General features: G+C 37.4%; 4 non-coding genes across 4 annotated transcripts; 1 reads left to right on the top strand and 3 right to left on the bottom strand.

Moving 5' to 3' along the window:
* The first annotated feature begins 1,609 nt into the window (after nucleotides 1–1,609).
* Nucleotides 1,610–1,683, top strand: TRNAT-AGU (transfer RNA threonine (anticodon AGU)). Its single transcript has one exon. It is a non-coding gene; the product is annotated as a tRNA-Thr (tRNA).
* Nucleotides 1,684–6,714: 5,031 nt separating this feature from the next.
* TRNAP-UGG (transfer RNA proline (anticodon UGG)) lies at nucleotides 6,715–6,786 on the bottom strand. Its single transcript has one exon. It is a non-coding gene; the product is annotated as a tRNA-Pro (tRNA).
* Nucleotides 6,787–13,731: 6,945 nt separating this feature from the next.
* Nucleotides 13,732–13,803, bottom strand: TRNAP-CGG (transfer RNA proline (anticodon CGG)). Its single transcript has one exon. It is a non-coding gene; the product is annotated as a tRNA-Pro (tRNA).
* A 175-nt stretch (nucleotides 13,804–13,978) lies between these two features.
* TRNAP-UGG (transfer RNA proline (anticodon UGG)) lies at nucleotides 13,979–14,050 on the bottom strand. The gene has a single exon. It is a non-coding gene; the product is annotated as a tRNA-Pro (tRNA).
* Nucleotides 14,051–15,477: the final 1,427 nt, after the last annotated feature.

Here is a 15,477-nt window from a genome sequence, read left to right as displayed (position 1 = left end):
TTAACGCTAACAATTGTTGTAATGAGATTTTTGTTCAATGCATGCATAAACCAGCTGCCAAACCCATGAAGGAGAGAGAGTCTAGGGAAAATAAAATGTAAGAGAGAAAACAATTGCTAGTAGAATCGCAAATAAATTAGCCATCAAAAAAATCATAAGATTTAATACGGAAGCAAAAAGAAGGGACAAAAGAGCAATAGAAAGACAGAAAAAGAGCACTAGAGGGAAAGGAATATCAGCATTTAAGTCTTTAAGATAGCCAGCTATTGAGTATTACGTGTGCATGAAGCACCCTCGAAAGCCAAGGCCTCAAGCTCTGTGATTTGGTGCTTCTACCAACCATACGGAGTAGTAGGGGTGTCAAAACCTAACCTGAACCGTTAAAACCGGACAGAACTGGCCGTTATAGCCCGAACCGGCCCGAACCGAAGCTTAATGGGCTGTGTTTGGGCTGAACAACCTCAGCCCGCAATGGTTCGGGCTGGGCCGGGCCAGCCCATGTGTGGCCTGTTAGCCCGAACCGTTTGGCCCGAAACCAGCCCAAACCCTAACCAGCCCGATAAACCCGTTATAAGTAAATAAAAATATATAAATTTAAATGTAAAACAAAGGAAAACCCCCAAGATGATTATATGTGTAGGCAAGCTTGATTTTATTGGCAACCCCAAATAGGGATTTGAATTCTGCAGCTGCTTTTCTAACGGCCAAAGACTTTTTTGATTGTTGCCAAGCCCACTGAAACTGGAATTTCAGCAGATACGTACTTTAGTTTTTCAAACAATGAAATTGTAATCTATCAAATTATAGCAGTGCATTAGATGATTTGGGTGGCTTAATAAAATATAACATCTCCTCGTCACACTCCTTGAAAAATTATCATCGAAACTCCAGCAAAAAATCAGTTTTAATATCATGATTATCGATCCAAGTAGGAACTATAACTACACACACTATCAAAATAGAAATTCATCCAGTGAAAGGTTTGATCATCGTCTCTGTTCTCTCTTTGTGCTTCCTGGTGGATTGCTATAGGAAATGAAGCTTATGATATTCAATCTAACTTCTTTGAATTTGCAACTTTGGTGCTCTGTTTTAGTTTGTGACATTTCAAATGCTTTGATTTTTCCAGTGGATCATTTGGTTTGTAATGCTGGGATTGGTAGCATTTGAAGATATATCCAATGTCATAAATTTTACACCAGTGACGGTATTTGCATGTGTCCTATTTCCAATATTTGAAGTTCTATTGAAAATGTGTTGTAGAGCAACAGTTGAAGAAGAAGAAGACAGAGAGAAAGAATTAAGAGAGATTAGGGAAATACTTTATTGCTTTTTGTATGGTATGCTTAATGATTATATATGTTCACATGATCTTGATAAATTTCACACGTCAACAAGGTACTCAAAACATACCGCTACTAAACTCGAACCCAAACCGTTAGTAAACTCAATTCTAAACCGTTAGTCAGCCCGAACCCAAACCGCACCGGCCCGAAACTGGCCCAACCCGAACCGTTGACACCCCTACGGAGTAGCCTCTCTTTTAGTCTCTGAACGTTATGCAAATCAGTCGCAACCTCTACTGGATAATACCAAATTGTGACATCTAGCTTTCGTAGCTCAGTTGGTTAGAGCACCCGTTTAGTAAGCGGGAGGTCTTGAGTTCAACTCTCAACGAAACCATTTAAGTGTTTTTTTTTTTGTATTTATTTATTTATTTTTGGCGGATAAAAGACAATGATAAATCTAGTTGCTGCCCAATTTTCTTGATAGGTTTCAAATGGGTCCCTTGATTATCAAATCTCTAAATTATGTTTTAAGAGATAGTGAAGTGTGTCATATACTTGAGATAACGAATCTCCCATGCATCAACATCCCAGGTGCCAAAACCCTCCTCTGACCACCATAGCCCTAACCTAAGCAAAAGTTGTTTTCCAATGGAAGAAACTTCAACCAATCCCACATACGTGGGGAGATAGAAGATTACATATTAAATAGTGTAATGTAATGGGAGTATGGGAAGTGGGAGCTAACCTTGGCCACAAGAAATAATTTAGCATTTAATCACCCAACTCATCATGCTAGGAGAGTGGTAGATGGAAGCGTGAACTACATCCAACAACCCCTGCTCAACCCCATAAAGAATTTCTTTAGTTCACAAGTTTTGAGATAGATAAACAATTTATAGGGAATAGGAAGGGAACGCAACAGAAGCATTTAATCACCCAACTCATATGTTTGCTTATGGATTCTGAAAGGGCTGTTGAGTACAGGTTATAGGATACATGCAAGCCATCCAAAGTAATGGTAATATAGATTTTGCCTTTTCCTCTGTTCTAAGGTTGAATTTTTTATTCTTTTGGGTCTACTCATGAAGTTTGAAGGATGGGTGTTAACGATTTTGTATTAGGGAAGACAGAATAGAAAGGAAATCAAAGAAAATGAAAAGGTCGGAGGAAGAGAGACTGGTTGTGTTCACTGTTGATGTTCTTGATTACCATAGCATTCTGGTTGCTTTGAATTCTATTTTGTTCTGCGCTATGGATAATCCAAATGGGTATGATGTAAGCCCAACATCACAGTCATCAGCTTTTTTGAATTTTCTTGTGTACTAATGTTTTGGTATGTTTTCCTTGTCTTGGACCTATATGGACATGATGTAATGATGGATTTGGAGGTAAGAGGAACAATCAATGTGGCAGAGGCATGTGCATAGAGAAAGACCATAGAGAAGTTGTATTCTTTTTATTTGATAGAATAGAGTTTATTTATTTAAAGGGAGAATCTCCTATTACAGCGTAAACCTATTTGTTCAAACAGTAAAGGCTAGTGGAGGTGAAGGGGGGGGTAAGGTGATAGTTAGGAAGGCATCTTGTGAAAGGGCACTTTCCTTCGCTAGCACATCAACTACCATATTAGCCTCGCAATAAATATGTTTGAATGTGAGAGAGGCAAATAGAGTCTTAAGTTCTAGAATGTCCGAGATGATAGGGAATATCTTCCACAGTGCTTCATGTGGACAGTGTTGCAATATGTAAAATAGGGTCTGATTGTCTATTTCTACTTGAAGGTCTGACAAGTGAAAATCACGAGCCCATAACAAGGCTTAATGCAGTGACAGGGCTTCAATGGTGAGAATGTCATGAGAGTCAGTTCCTTGACCAAAGCAAGAGAGCATATTGCCCCTATGATCCCAAGCAATTCCTCCAAAACCAACGGCTCTATGGTCCTTAAACAAGGAACCATCCACATTTAATTTGATGCAAGGGGGAATTGGTGGTTCCCATTTAATATAGGAAGGAGTGGACAATGTGGCAGGATAGTCTGTGACCCTTGACTATAAAATTAGAGACCTTTCCAAATTTGAAAAGATACCTGTGCTATTAAAGGATGCTCTTGAGTGTCAAAAAGACTTGTGTACATTTTCCACAAAAGCCAAAGCATTGTGAGAGTGGTAATGGGTCGTTCTGCCCATGGGTCATCATGCCATTGGTTGAGTAAACATATGACTTTGTCCACCAGATTACCCTGTTGTTCCAAGATAGGGAAGTGTAAAGCTTCCCAGACGGCATGAGCAAGAGGACATGTGATAAATATGTGGTATGGGGTTGCATGTTCTACGCCCCAATGGAGACAACAAGTGGGACATGTGTAGCCTCTCTGTTCCAATAAAGAAGCAATAGGCAATTTTTGATGTTGGACTTTCCAAAGGAAATGTTGTACACGAGGTAGCAGCAGTACCTTCCAAAAGCATCTCCAAATGTTCGTCTAGGAGATAGAGGAAACAAAAGAGGTAATAGCCAACTTATATGCAGATCTAACTGAGAAAGTACCTGAAGTGGTCCAGTGCCAGATCTGTATTTCTGCATGCTTTGTAACTGATAAGGGAATCTCCAAGATTCTTTGGACGACTTCCGAAGTCCACCATTGATGCAACAATGTTTTGTTCCATAAGTGAGAGCGTATATCAATGAATTGAGATACCTTCTTAAGGGCAGAGGAAGTGAAATGAAAACATCCCAAGTCTAGAGTAGCTTGAAGGATCCTAGATCGATCCAGGGGTTGAGTAGTTGACCATATCCCGCTTGCCACAATAGTCCATTTTGCAGCAAATCTCTCCCCATTAAGATGGATCTCCATCTCCAAGAGTCCGTGGGTGATGGTGCCACATTGAGGAAAGAGGAATGATGACAATACTTCTTAAGCATTAATCGACCCCACAGAGAATGAGGATTCTGAAGTAATTCCCATGCCTTACGAGATAGAAGAGCGAGGTTAAAAGCTAGGAGGTTGCAAAAATTCAGCCCTCCTGCAGATTTAGGGGTACAAATTGTGTGCCAATCAATGGTGTGTACCTGTTGTTTGTTACCATTGGACCAGAAGAAGCTTCACATTGTTTTCTCCAATGATTGAATGACGGCTAGCGGCAAACAGAAACATGACATAAAGTGAGAGGGGAGAGTTGCGAGGATAGATTGAATGAGTACTGCTTTTCCTGGGGACGCCAAATATTTGGATTTCCAACCCTGCAATCTAGCATTGACCTTGTCAAGGAGCGTGTCACAATGTTTCTTCTTCAGTTTCCTGGAAAAGAGTGGAATTCCCAAATATATATCTGCCGCTGACGTAGGAGAGATATGAAAATGTAATGATAATCACGTTTCATAGTTGCCGATGTGCTTGGGCTATAATGGGTTTGAGTTTTGCTCCCATTTAATTCTTGTCCAGAAATGTCACAATATTGTTTGATGACTTGTGCACAAGTTCTCGCTTCTTGTCTAGTAGCTTGGCTAAATAAGATGAGATCATCTGCAAATGCTAAGTGTGAGAGCCTTTCACCTCCCTTGGAGAATTGGATACCCTTCAATTTTTTATTTTGAATTGTTAATTACAGATAAGATGTTAGTAGTTTTGAACAAAGAACAAAGAGATAGGGTGACAATGGATCCCCTTGCCTTAAACCTCTGGAAGGAGTAATAGTAGTGGCTGGCGAACCATTGATCAAAGGTACATAGGTGACCGTTCTGACACAAAACATGATCTAGTCAATCCATCTATCCGGAAATCTGTATGCTTGAAGAGAATGTTTGAGGAAGTTCCATTATAACCTATCATAAGCTTTACTCATGTCCAACTTTACTGCCACAAAGCCTTTATTCCACCATTTGTGGCTATGGTTTTGTGCATGATTTCATGAGCAATCAGAATGTTGTCTTGAATGTGTTTGCCCTTGACAAAACCATTTTGCTAAAAAGGTCAACTTAGGCAAAATATGTTTGAGCTTGGAGAACAATATTTTTTTCTATGATCTTGTAGCTCATATTGCATAGGCTCATAGGCCGGAAGTCGCCAACTTGAGTTGGAGAATCAATTTTTGGAATCAAGGTGATGAAGGTAGAATTATGTGATCTAGAAAAAGTACCTGTATCAAAGAATTGGTGGACCATAGCTTGGACTTTAGGGCTTATTGCCTCCCAACCTTGTTGGTAGAAAATTCCTAGATAACATGAGGACCAGGGGAATTGAGACCATTGACTCCATAAACAACCTCTTTTATCTCTTCATTAGTGATTGGGCGGAGAAGCCATTGCCTGTCAACTTTAGTGACTCTATTTTTTATGGGAATAAAGTAACCGTCCTGATGCCTCGGTGCTGCTTTGGTATACAGTCCTTTAAAATGCGAAACAAAAGCATTTTCTATATCATGGTGATTAGTATAAGAGATACCATTTTGAGTAATAGATCTAATCTTATTCCTAGCCCTTCAAGTCACTGTGCTTTGATGGAAGAAGCGATTATTTTGATCCCCTTGAAGCTTCCATTTAGTGCAGGACTTTTGATGCATTTATCTGCCTGTTGTTTCAACACCAAACGCAGATTTGCAAGTGGAAGTTGTTCAAGGTAGGAATTCTTTTTTTGGTCGCATCTTCCTTGGTGTCCAGATTACAAACAGTGTGTTTGTTCCAAGACTTTAGTTTAGCAGTAAGACATTGAAGCTTTTTTGCTAACATGTACGAGGGAGAACCTCAAACTGGGATATTACGCGCATGGCTTAAGAGATTTGCATAGGTATCTTCATGAGTCTTTGTCATATGCTTTACAAGCATATGTGTTTTGTGATGCAAGTCTTTGTCATGGTTCAATTAATGGTGGTGTTGGTTACTTAAATATGGAAATAGATGGTTTGGTTTGTGCATGCTCCATACCTTGGAAATTCAGGGATATCCAAATTGGTGAGGTGGTAGCTATCCGAGAAAGCGTTCTTGCTGCCATTGATCGTGGTTATCGACGTATTCAGATTGCTTCAGATAATGCAGCTTGTATCTCTTACCTCTTAGGGTTGGACAACTCTCAATCTCAAGCTACAAAGGATATCCTAGATGATGTATTTGCTTTAGGTTCTACAATTGATATTTGCACTTTTGTAAAAATTCCAAGGGTTTCAAATTCTTGTGCTGATGCCCTGGCTCGAAAGGCTGTGTCCACACAGTGCATGACATGTTGGCCACATTCTACTCCCTGGTTGCAGGATCTTCCTCAACTAGGTGTATAACACGGCTTTCTTAATAAATATTTATGTTTACCCAAAAAAAAATTAAGTCTGCTGGAATAGTTACCATACAACCCCTTAAAAAAAATTCAACTATGAAAGATGTGCTACAAATGTAATACAAATAATTAATACAACAAATAAATAAAATAATGGAGGATGATGGGGCATTCCGAGAATCGAACTCGGGACCTCTTGCACCCAAAGCAAGAATCATACCACTAGACCAAATGCCCTGCCCTGCTAAACAACCGAAATAATTAAATATACTAAATCTAAGTGGCTTCGTAGGTGATAAATAGGACAAATTGGTCCAATGAAAGATTTGTCATAAACCAATCATGTAGTTACAAACTAGTAATAATAAGAAGATGAACGTTATAATTATTTGAGTGTATTGAAGTAATATGATCAATTAATAATAGTTGTTACAAATCAGTTAATATTATCCATTGATATTTATTATACTTACAAATGAATAATTACAGTTTTGAATATCATTCATCAATGACTTGAAAATCTAATGAATTAAATAGACAAGGAGTATTTAAACTAATGAAAATATAGCCATATTCCTTAAGTTCAAACTTTTGTTATACTAGTACAATATCATTGCCCAAGCTTTGCATTTTCATTCTACTTCCACTAAAAGTTTGGTATTTACATTGATCCTATTCTATAGTTTCTTTCAATAAATTAATATGCACTATTAATTTCTTCAGCTTTGATTCTTCATAGTTTACAAAGCCATGGCAGTGGTGGAGCTGGTCCAGAGGATCGTGTAGATGGCGGCGGTCAGAGGCTGAAAAACTAATACCAAGTTATAATTTCGTCTGAGAGAGAAATCTTTCACACTCAAATTAGTGAGTGTGAGATGTATATTAATATTATTTGAATTACAATTCAAATGTTTGAATTTGAATTACAACTTGTTCACAATCAAACTCTACAACTTGTTGATACTTTAACTATAACTCAAACTCTTCTTGATCAATTGGAGATAAGATCAATCGAGGATAGAGTTAGTTACAATGTATTTGAATTTGAATTCTGAGGCTTATCCTTTACATGGACCTAACCTACTGACAACAAATAAAAATACTATATGAGAAAAGAAGGAAAAATTGATCCTCAATCCAAATGCTGAAAATAAATTGTTGAATTTGAATAAAGCAAAGCACCAAAACACAAAAGAGTAATGGAACTAGTAATTCAAGAACACTAAACAAGGGAGACGAGTACGCATCAGCCCCAATTTAAGGTATCATCCCGGTGAAAGGACCAATGAGTAATGGGTCTTTCATTTCTTTTTTTGTTTTTCCTTTTTCTTGTTCTTCTTTGATTTTTACCCATGAATGATCAACTGATAAATCTGATGAATGATCAACTGATAAATCGGCATAAGGACTTGCTAACAAGGAAAAGAGGATTCATTCTTACTCTTCATTGATGTTCTTCAGACATTGGTTAAATCACCCGGTTAGTGATTGTCACATCCACCCTAAATCCACCAAGGGGTACCTTACCTGGATTGCCCGGGGGAGTGGTTTATGGTCCCGCCGATCAAGTTTAGGAACGATCATAGCCACCTAGAACAATAATATAATCAAAAGCAAGAACAAATCTTTGTATTCAATTTCTTTAATAATAAAAGTCAAGAAAGGATCTTAGAAGGATCACAAAGAACATCAGAGTGCGGAAATGATACCAATCAAATAAATAGTTAAAGTGTGAAAAGAAGGGGGGAAACCCATTCTACAACAACCGCAGAAGTTAGATCAAAATAAAGTAAAGGTTACAACCAGTTCTCAAAAGAAGGGAAAGAAAAAGGTAATCAACTAAGTTACAATTTCTTCTAACTCATACAATGTTTCCTCAATAAGATAATCATAAGAAACTAGACCAGGCTGAATCTGCTCCTGACAAATATCAGTCTCGAACGATAGTCTTCACCAACGTAGTCACCATGATCAGTATTGTGTGAGTCATCAATTTGGTCTTCATAGTGTTGACTATCATAGTCAACAATAGTAGTACCTGTAGAAAAGTCTAATAGAAGATATTGCAAAAAGGAGTGAGTTCAAAAGAACTCAGCAAGGCAAGCTATTCCATAATAACATAAATTACATGATACAAAACATAGCATGATGCAATATGATATGAAACAGATGATGCAAATATGAATCTAACTCTACGTATGTTGGTCTCTATTGGTAGACATGCTTTAAGTCATAGCAGCATACTTCTTTGGGTAGGTCCACTCACACCCTCAACCATTTAAGATATCTTGGGCAACCAGTTGGTAATGGGTCTTGCATCCCTCTCGGACATTCCTTGGCTAGGGATTTGGTCACCACTCTCTCGCATCACCATTTAGTACAAGTACTGGTGCATGTCACGGTAAAACCTAGCTCGATGCAAGTCATCTACTCAGTCGTATCAAGTCAGATCCGGATATGTCCATTTCTCCTCAACCGTTTAAGATATCTTGGATCCTTTCCGGTATCCTTCACACTAGAGTCAGTGTATTCCTTCTCGGACTACGGACTCATCAACCCTATTGGTCATCCACAAATAGTAGACGGGAAGCTCTCACGTCCCCTCACGGATCATTTCACCGGTCTTGAGTGCCCACAAATCCCCACTATCACCACGGGTCGTTCGGTCTCAATACCTTTCTGATTCAGGTCTAACACGACAAGGACATCCTAGCCACATCACTAGACAGTCCTATGTATGTCATCCAATAATCCGGAGAAGTGTCGATGAGCATCTTCGGAGAACATCCCATACTATTCCCTCCGATGTCCAAGGACAGAAGCGTCAATAGGACACTCCCAAATCCCAAATTATACCTAAGCAATCACATGCTTATTTCCATCATATCATATATCAACGATACATCATCATATTGAAAGATAAGTCATAACATCTCATGATCAAGTGTATAAGTAAATGACAAGAATAAATAGACATGATAAACAAAGTAATTAAGTATGGTGCTACTGTCATAAGGTAACTACAGTAGTCATATGATGTCTAGAATCAACTAATAAGTTAAGCCTACTAAGTTGCCAACAACAGTGTAAAAGTCATACAGTCTATGTTATATGGTGATAACCATCCTTACCTTAAGTTGTGATGATGATGATCCAAAAGTTACAAAAGAATGATCCAATGATGGTATTAAGACCCTAAACAAACATAAGTGAAAGATTAGAGAAGAAATCGGGAAAATCAGAGGTCAAACGGGTCAAAACGGCGAAGAACACAGTTCAGCAGCATGCTTGGTCGATGCTCCTTGGTTGATCCCAAGGACAGTCTCGGGGCTGCATAGTGTATTTTGGTGATTTGGTCCGAAATCGGTCTTCCGGGGCTCGGATCAATCCAAAACTTGGAGGGATGATTAATAACAATGTAAGAACACATCTAAGCAAGTAATTAACATCATCTAATGGTTTAATTAGAAAGCCCCAAATTGGAATACTAAGTTCTAGAGACAAGAATCATAGCATCAATGAGAAATCAATGCAATTGAAAGGGAAGCTAGGGAATTAGTTGGGGAATGGGTTAGGAACAAGATTACAATCATTTGCAAGCTATTAATTAGACTAATCATACTCCACATTTCAGTTTAAGACAAGAAATCAAGTTGTTAAGCAAGGAATCATGGTAAGGCATATGCAATGATCAAAATGAAAGTGAGGTAAAGCAAGAATGAAGGGAAATCAATGTAAATGGGAGGAGACACTCTTGACAAGGTGTTTGCAAGGTTGCAACACACTGGCCATGGTCTCAACAGTAAGAAGAAGAAGAGGAGTGAGTAGGATAGAGAGCAAGAGAGAGAATCATACCTTAGAAAATGATAATGGAGGCAAGAGACAATGATTAGAGTAGAATAACCTTCACCAATATCAAGGAGGAGCTTTTGGGAACCTTCTCCACATTCTCAGGTGTTGCAATGATTAGAATAGGGTTCAAAACATGAGGCTAGGCTAAATAGGGTGTGGAATATTCCAAAGGAGTCATTAACTCGAATCTAGGCAGCCTTGGTCGATGGGATCGACCAAGCATAGTTCAGCAGAAAAATCAGCAATAGTTCAGCAACTTCGGACAGGGATTCTGAGGGCTATACGGGGTCAAATTGAGTGGGGTTTTCTTCTACAAGTCAATCAAGAAGTCTAGTTTCAGGAAATACCTTCGGATCATGCATGGGAGTTCATTAGGTACTTTAACTAGTTCACCCCTCTTCGATGCGCAGATTTTCACTAAACACTGACAATGTACTCAAGTAAGGGGCATCATCGTCAATGTCCATGGGCTCGGACTCCGACACCAAATCATCAACCAAAAGAGTTCACATGTCTCTTCTTCCTCCACTTCGGGACATGGATCTACACTAAGGGAAAGGTCGAACATGACTTCCTAAGGCTTTTAAAGATAAAACACTGAAATCAAGGTCCAACTTCAAGGTCTAACATCAAACAAGCCTTTCTTTAACCCAAAACAAATAGGGTGTCCTAGATAGGTTTGGACTGGATTTCACAGTGATCATCTTGGAGGCTCTTGTGGATGATCAAAGTCATAGTTCTCTTTCTTTTTTTTATTGCCTAAGCATGGAATTATTGAAGCTCAAAGGAAAACCATAAATTATTGGAGTTTCTATTAAGATGGAAAATGAGCCTATGATGTCTTGTGGACGATGATGGGGAAGCGGGAGGGGTGTGTACACATAAATACTTATGTTAGATAGTTGATGCTTTTTTTTTTTTGGTAATATAGGAAATTTATTTGAAAGAAAAACCACGAGGGAAGAGACACCCCATGGCGTCAAAGTACAAGTACCAAAGGATGAAGGGGGGGGGAAGCGGGGGAAGGGGAGCAGATAGGGGATTGGGATGAAGCAGCAAATGAAGCAAGTCTATCAGCTACATAATTTCCTTCCCTAAGAGTGTGAACGAAAAGAACAAAATCAAGGTCATCTTTAAGGATTTGAGGATCAAGAAGTCGTGAAGCTCTCCTCCAAAAATCAGCTCGATCGGACACCAGATGACCGTTCAATGAAGGGCTTGATCAAAATTGAAAACAGACATTCAAAAACGGGATTTTTCCTTCTTCCTTATCTGAATATAATTCTTTTTCCTCTTTTTCTTTCTTTAATCAACTCACAAATAGGAAATAAGATATTGAGGTGTGCAAGGACTCTTTTCTCCAATTGGACTCTCTCAATAATATCTCTGTAGATTTGATTAATAATTTATAATCTCAACCGTAGATCAAATTTGCTTTCATTATCTCTTAAATATTTTGGAGTTGGCCCATAATCACATCTCTAGCCCATCATGCTCCAGATCAGGCCCATTTTCGCATTTGAATGGACCTCTTGACGTGTAAAATTACATGATTCATACCCAAAACTTCAAATATTTGCTTAAGTATTGAAAAGTTCTAAAATCTGTAAAAACAATATAAAACCCAAGGTAGCTCCACTCTAAGTGTGTAAAATGCATGCTGTATGCCCTAAGATTTCACACATAAATGTGTTCATCAGATTCCCCCACACTTAGACTAAGCTTGTCCTCAAGCAAAGATTTTAGAAAAATATAAATGCAGGTAAAAAACTAGTGCAACAAAATAAATCCTAACTCACTTTCGTAGGAATCACGGTTACACTTAGCATGTGCAACAAGCCTTCAAACCACTAGGTTACCCCTAAAGACGAGTTTTGTCTCGTGGATGTTTGCAATGAATATACATCCAAAATTCCAATTCAGCTCAAAATAAAACATTGCAAATTCCAACTCTAACAATGAGTAAGTACTCATACAGGATCAATAGCTATGAATATTTTTCTCACCATTGATTTAAGATCCCCCACACTTGAACTTAATTACCCCATATTGATTCTTGAGACAAAGCATATATCTTAATCAAAGACTCACCTTATATCTTTCAAGTACACCTCTCCTTTAAGCAAAACCACTCATAAAGTTAGGGGACCAAGGACTAAGGTTTTGAAGTATTTTTGACCAAACAATTTTACCAAGGTATTAATGATACTTGTATTCTCTCTCTTTTCTTTTTAATAGTGAATTCTACTTTACTCCACTACGGTTGGCTTGAATGACATAATAGAGCAAACATTGTAATAGCTATTGATCCGGAGTCGGAGTGCCCTGGCTTCTTAAATCAATGGTGAGAAAAATTGTCATAGCTATTGATCCTATATGAGTACTTACCAATTGTTAGAGTTGGAATTTGCAATGTTTTATTTTGAGCTGAATTGGAATTTTTGATGTAAATTCACTTCAAACATCCACGAGACAAAACTCATCCTCTAGGGGTAACCTTGTGGTTTAAATGCTTGTTGCACATGATAAGTGTAACCGTGATTCCTACGAAAGTGAGTTAGGATTTATTTTGTTATACTAGTGTTTTACCTGCATTTGTATTTTTCTTTAATTTTTGCTTGAGGACAAGCTTAGTTTAAGTGTGGGGGAATCTGATGAGCACATTTATGTGTGAAATCTTAGGGCATAAAGCATGCATTTTACACACTTAAAGTGGAGCTACCTTGGGTTTTATATTGTTTTTGCAGATTTTAAGACTTTTCAATATTTAAGCAAATATTTGAAGTTTTGAGTATGAATCATGCAATTTTACACGTCAAGAGGTCCATTCGGAAGTTTTTATCGTACACAAAGAAATTTGATGGTAACAGCTAGGGTTAGAAATGGGGTTTGTCACGAGAAAGAGATGAGTTTTATACTTTTATTATTTTAGAGTCAAATTACTCGATTACCTTGAGTCACGTTTTTCCCCAAGTTTTCTCAAGTGTGCCTTCCGCATTTTTTCAAAACCATTGTCCATGCCCAGCAAGCAATGTGTACCAAATAGGTTGTTTCAGCACACATTTTTTAGACTAAATTATTATACAAAATTTTAGCTTTTTGTATGCCCAAATGCAGAATGAGTACAAAATTAAGTATGCTGAAATAGTTACCATAAAACCCCTTTTTTTTTTGTATAAATATTTTTTCTTTTCTTGTAAAGAAAAGAGGGGATGCAGCTCAATGTTCGGACTTTTTATCAAGTGCGACCTATAAATAAATTTCAACTGTGAAAGATGCGCTACAAATGTAATACAAATAAACAAAATTAAATAAATTATGGCACATGATGGGGCATTCCGAGAATCGAACTCAGGACCTCTTGCACCCGAAGCAAGAATCATACCACTAGACCAAATGCCCTGCTGCTCAATTAAATATAATATTTTAAAAAAATTGGTTAAGAAAAGAGAGGATGCAAAAGAAATTTGGTAAAGAAAAGAGGGAATGCAGAAGCGCGACCTGGCGCACTACGAAAGATGTGCTACAAATGTAATACAAATAAATAAAATTAATTAGAAATTTAGCAGATGATGATGGGGCATTCCGAGAATCGAACTCGGGACCTCTTGCACCCAAAGCAAGAATCATACCACTAGACCAAATGCCCTGCTGTACAGTTAAATTAACTAAATATTATAAGTATGCAAGGGTTTTGTAGGTGACAAATTGGTCCAATGAAAGATTTGTTACAGCTAATAATAATAAGAAGATGAACATTATAATTATTTGAGTGTATTTGAAGTAAATATGATCAATTAATAGCAGTTGTTACATATTAGTTAATATTATCCATTAATAATTATTATACTTACGAATGGATAATTACAATTTTGGATATCATTCATCAATGACTTGAAAGTCTAATGAATTAAATAGACCAAGGGTATTTAAGGTAATAAAAATATAATTATATTCCTTAAGTTCAAACTTTTTTATAGTAGTACAATTTCATTGCCCAAGGCCCTAAGCTTTGCATTTTCATTCTACTTGCACTGAAAGATTTGCATTTTCATTGATCCAATTCTGTGGTTTCTTTTAGTAAATTAATCTGCACTGTCAATTTCTTCATCTTTGATTTCTTCATAGTTTATGAAGTAGACCATACTGAGAAAGTATCTACGGGCAACCAATAAAAATACTATATGAGAAACGAATGAAACATTGATCCTCAATCCAAATGCCGAAAATAAATTGTTGAATCTGAATAAAGCAAAGCACCAAAACACAAAAGAGTAATGGAACTAGTAATTCAAGAACACTGAACAAGGGAGACGAGTACGCATCAGCCCCAATTTAAGGTATCATCCCGGTGAAAGGACCAATGAGTAATGGGTCTTTCATTTCTTTTTATGTTTTTCCTTTTTCTTGTTCTTCTTTGATTTTTACTGATGAATGATCAACTGATAAATCTAGCATAAGGACTGCTAACAAGGAAAAGAGGATTCATTCTTACTCTTCATTGATGTTCTTCAGATTGGTTAAATCACCCGGATAGTGATCATCTTGGAGGCTCTCGTGGATGATCAAATTCATAGTTCTCTTTCTTTTTTATTGCCTAAGCATGGAAATATTGAACCTTGAAGGAGAACCATAAATTATTGGAGTTTCTATATATTAAGATGGAAAATGAGCCTATGATGGCTTGTGGATGATGAAGTGGAAGCGAGAGGCTTTTAAGCTTTCTACAAATCTTTAATAGGGCCTTGGTTTGTATATTTGAAATCTTGTATGGTGAGTAAATGTATCTAGGACATTTTTTTTTAACATTATAAAATATAAACTAAGGCATAATACAATTAAGATATATTTCTCATTTTCTTGAATCAATTGATAATTCTAACAAAAAAAAGGTGAATGCCATTTAGCTTCAGTGACTCTATTTTTTATGGGAATAAAGTATTTGTCTTGATGCGTCAGTGATGCCGAGGTATATAGCCGTTTAAAATGCGAGACAAAAGCATTTTCTATATCACGGTGATTAGTATAAGAGATACCATTTTGAGTAATAGATCTAATCTTATTCTTGGCCCTTCG

This window comes from Hakea prostrata, chromosome 4 (assembly GCF_041222555.1).
Source record: "Hakea prostrata isolate BN-2017 chromosome 4, UWA_Hpros_2, whole genome shotgun sequence".
Taxonomy (NCBI): domain Eukaryota; kingdom Viridiplantae; phylum Streptophyta; class Magnoliopsida; order Proteales; family Proteaceae; genus Hakea; species Hakea prostrata.
The sequence above is the reverse complement of the archived record's forward strand: the minus strand, read 5'-3'. Positions and strand labels throughout refer to the sequence as shown.